The sequence below is a fragment of the Camellia sinensis genome, chromosome 11 (assembly GCF_055761805.1).
Source record: "Camellia sinensis isolate YWXY chromosome 11, ASM5576180v1, whole genome shotgun sequence".
NCBI classification, from domain to species: domain Eukaryota; kingdom Viridiplantae; phylum Streptophyta; class Magnoliopsida; order Ericales; family Theaceae; genus Camellia; species Camellia sinensis.
In genome coordinates, this window is record NC_138971.1 from 134,870,779 (window position 1) to 134,875,509 (window position 4,731).

Here is a 4,731-nt window from a genome sequence, read left to right on the forward strand (position 1 = left end):
ATTTGCAGAGAGCTAGGTGAGCATGTGAGGAACATGGCCGGCCATTTATCTTCCCAAGGGGAGGTGGCCAACCGTTTTCCAATAAAGTAGATGGCTGGCCGGCCATTTCTGCAAAAAGCAGATGGCTGGCCAGCTAGAAAAAGGGGCCGGCCGGCCATGGCCTTTTTCCGGGGCTATTTTGGTCTTTTTCCCTCCTTTTGGCATGCCTCTTCAACCAAGACTCGAGGCTTATAAAAGGCAGCCGAGCCCCCCCCCCTTTTCTTGCCTCTTTCAACACTTTCCTCTCCAGATCTGAGTTTCACGCGCATTTTCCAACGCCCCGCGCAAATTGTTTTCGCAAAAACACTCAGTTTTAAGCACTTTGGAGCGATTAAATTCTGGCTTCGGAGCTTCTTTTTGCATTTTCACCACTTGAGGTAAGTTTATCTTAATATTTGGAATATTTTCTCGGGAGTTGACTTTTGTTGACTTTTCATTTCCCGAGAGTTGACTTTTGTTGACTTTTTCCAAATTTGGCCCATTTTGCTCATTTTCGCTCCCCTTTTGCAGATTCTTGAAAATGGCGAGCAATTCTCCCCACGGTGGAGGTTTTCCAGGTGCCGGAGATGATTTCGATCCCATGACTCTACCTCCGAGGACCCGACCTTTCATTCCCGGGAGGTACCGTCCGGCAGCACACGTCCTCCCTCGTGCCGTCTTCCGTCATTTTACCAGCTTTGACGAGCGAGCACCCGGGGATCTGCTTCTCAGAGAGCCGGAGTAGCATCTCTCTCACGAGGCCCGAGAGGTATTTACCTCATCTTCTGTATTTTACATTTCGCACCTTTGCCATGCTTGAACATGCAGTTTAGCTTATGACATAGTACTTTGCTTACATCTTGAACATGTAGTTTCAACACTCGAATTTCTGAACACTCGGCTCATTGATTAATTGCGAACACACAGCCCACATTAGAATACACGGTTCAAACACTGATTTGTCGAACACACAGCCCGAATTCGAAAGTGAACACACAGCCCACACTTTACATTTTCTGAACACGCAGCCCAGATAGATAGTGAACACGCAGCCCACAATTTAACTGAAAGTTGAACACGCAGCCCAAATTTCAAATTTTCTGAACACGCAGCCCAGGTAGATAGTGAACACGCAGCCCACAATTTAACTGAAAGTTGAACACGCAGCCCAAACTTCAAATTTTCTGAACACGCAGCCCAGGTAGATAGTGAACACGCAGCCCACAATTTAACTGAAAGTTGAACACGCAGCCCAAACTTCAAATTTTCTGAACACGCAGCCCAGGTAGATAGTGAACACGCAGCCCACAATTTAACTGAAAGTTGAACACGCAGCCCAAACTTCAAATTTTCTGAACACGCAACCCAGATAGATAGTGAACACGCAGCCCACAATTTAACTGAAAGTTGAACACGTAGCCCAAATTTCAAATTTTCTGAACACGCAGCCCAGGTAGATAGTGAACACGCAGCCCACAATTTAACTGAAAGTTGAACACGCAGCCCAAACTTCAAATTTTCTGAACACGCAGCCCAGGTAGATAGTGAACACGCAGCCCACAATTTAACTGAAAGTTGAACACGCAGCCCAAACTTCAAATTTTCTGAACACGCAGCCCAGGTAGATAGTGAACACGCAGCCCACAATTTAACTGAAAGTTGAACACGCAGCCCAAACTTCAAATTTTCTGAACACGCAACCCAGATAGATAGTGAACACGCAGCCCACAATTTAACTGAAAGTTGAACACGCAGCCCAAATTTCAAATTTTCTGAACACGCAGCCCAGGTAGATAGTGAACACGCAGCCCACAATTTAACTGAAAGTTGAACACGCAGCCCAAACTTCAAATTTTCTGAACACGCAGCCCAGGTAGATAGTGAACACGCAGCCCACAATTTAACTGAAAGTTGAACACGCAGCCCAAACTTCAAATTTTCTGAACACGCAGCCCAGGTAGATAGTGAACACACAGCCCACAATTTAACTGAAAGTTGAACACGCAGCCCAAACTTCAAATTTTCTGAACATGCAGCCCAGGTAGATAGTGAACACGCAGCCCACAATTTAACTGAAAGTTGAACACGCAGCCCAAATTTCAAATTTTCTGAACACGCAGCCCACAATTTAACTGAAAGTTGAACACGCAGCCCAAACTTCAAATTTTCTGAACACGCAGCCCAGGTAGATAGTGAACACGCAGCCCACAATTTAACTGAAAGTTGAACACGCAGCCCAAACTTCAAATTTTCTGAACACGCAGCCCAGGTAGATAGTGAACACACAGCCCACAATTTAACTGAAAGTTGAACACGCAGCCCAAACTTCAAATTTTCTGAACACGCAGCCCAGGTAGATACTGAACACGCAGCCCACAATTTAACTGAAAGTTGAACACGCAGCCCAAACTTCAAATTTTCTGAACACGCAGCCCAGATAGATAGAATTTGCATGTAGTTTATTTCACTTCATTGGCATACAGCCCATCTCATCTCATTGGCACACCGCCCATTCATTTCATTGGCACACAGCCCATTCCATTTCATTGGCACACAGCCCATTTCAGTTTATTATTGACACATGTATTCATTCTGAATGCAGGTTTGCTCCCGCAGTGTGCGGGGGTATGGTTCCACCCTCGCGCGGGATTGGTATGCCGAGCTCCCGGAGGCCGTCCGAGACTTAGTGGATTTGGCAGGATTTGGACCCTTCAGCGTCGGGTTGTCACGTTGTCCTGCCAGGAGGACGCTGATGGCAGCCCTGGTAGAGAGATGGTGGGACACCACCAATTCCTTTCATTTCTCTGCTACCGGGGATATGACCATGACCCCTTTTGACTTTGCTGTATTGACCGGCTTAGACGTCGGAGGTTGGTCCATTCCCTACGATGAGGACATGGGCGAGTGGGAGGCCGCCTGGATGTATCTGTTGGGGGCTCACCCGCCTGTTGATAGGGTTTCAGGGAGAGTCTGATACACTTGGTTCTCTTCCCATTTCCGGCGGGCGGAGATGGTGCCTGAGAGTCCTGAGGAGACGGAGCAGTATGCCCGTGGTTTCCTGATGTTCCTCTTCGGGACTACCCTGTTCGCCGACAGAGGGAACACAGTTGGGCTATATTTGCTGAGCGCTCTAGTCGACCTATCACAGGTCCATCGATATGATTGGGGTGGCGCCGGCCTGGCTACCCTTTATTTTTATATGAGCGCGACCTCCCGCGGGCGGGGCGATTTGCTTGGCGGCTACTGGAGAGCTTGGGAGGTACTTTCTGTCCCCTTGATTTACATTTCTGCTTCTCATTACTTGTACATTGCACACACACAACGCACTTTTACAGTTTGTATTTTGCTCTCAGCATTTCGTATTTACATTCTGCATTGCTTTTCTCAGCTATGGGTTTATGTATACTTCCCATCATTAGCCCTAGAGCTGGAGGTGGTAGGGATTCCCATGACCCCATATTCATTGATATTCGAGGGCCCGCACCGACCGAGACCTCGAGAGACCCTCCTTCGCCTTCGACAGTACTTCGACACTGTGCGACATTCAGAGGTACCTCAGAACTTTCAGTTCTTTTCATTCTCATCTTTGATTTGCTCTGTATACTCTCGATTTCTGATTGGTTTATGCATTCATCATCCGCAGATTACATGGCAGCCCTGGGTGTCCCTAGGTGATGGTCTCCGACTTCAGTATACCGGAGCATCGGGCATCTCCCAATATAGGGTCCTGCTCGAAGGGCCGGTTGGCAGGGCCTGGTTCCTGGGGGAGCGCTTTCTGCGCCAGGTATGGGGGTATCTTTCTCTGGACATTCCCGCCGTACCCCCAGCTAGTATGCGGACCGCTGACCAGCTCTCTTACTCAGAGGTAGTCGGCGCCATGCTGGGTACTGATGCTTTGCTATATATTGAGGAGGGGGACTACACCACTTACCGTCACATATATTTGATGCCCCCATTGACGGAAGCTCGTATCCCGATGATGAGGCCTGCCGGTATGTCATCCTCGGGCCAGGCTCAAGCTCGGGCCGCAGACGCCCCTTCTTCCAGTAGGGCTGGTACATCTAGAGGTGGGAGTAGACCGGTTCCTCCAGCTCCGTCGGTTCATCCTCATCTCGGATGGCCAGATATGCCTACTGAGTTGATGGCGTGGCAGTATGGGGCTATCTCTCCGACCCCGATCCCGCTAGAGCCTCCGATGCCCAGTGATCGATACGCCATTGATCCGGACTCACCGCCGGTATGCTCCACTTCTTTTCATTTATCATTCAGATGTTTAGACACTCTTCTGTTCACTGACGATTATGAGCTCATTTTTGCAGCCATCGCGAGGGTACATGGAGGAGGTGGTTGGACTGGTAGCCACACTCGAGGGCATGGTCCTGCGCAGGGAGGCACAGTTGTCTGTCGCAGGCATTCAGGTACCCTTCAGTTTTCTGGCATTTATCATACTTCTGATGACATGCTGATTTCTACTGCATCGATAGACTACTTGTGTAGAGCACATCTGACACACACCCCACTTGTATTCTGTATTTACATGCACCCATTTCATGTAGCCTTTGCTTGTATTTGCGTCTGATGTATACATTTGGACTGATGTATTTGAATTGAACTCTTTGTTTTCAGATGCCTTCATGGTCCGGTCAGCCGTAGGCCAGGCCACCTGGGCCTCATTGGGGAGCTGGGCCATCTGAGCCTTTTCAGGGGGCGAGG

At 48.9% G+C, this 4,731-nt stretch overlaps 1 long non-coding RNA gene across 1 annotated transcript; it reads left to right on the plus strand.

The window, feature by feature from the left end:
* Positions 1-553: 553 nt before the first annotated feature.
* On the plus strand, positions 554-3,562 carry LOC145803254 (uncharacterized). Its single transcript, XR_014345375.1, has 3 exons — positions 554-787; positions 2,621-3,277; positions 3,407-3,562. It is a non-coding gene; the product is annotated as an uncharacterized LOC145803254 (long non-coding RNA).
* The last annotated feature ends 1,169 nt before the right edge of the window (positions 3,563-4,731 follow it).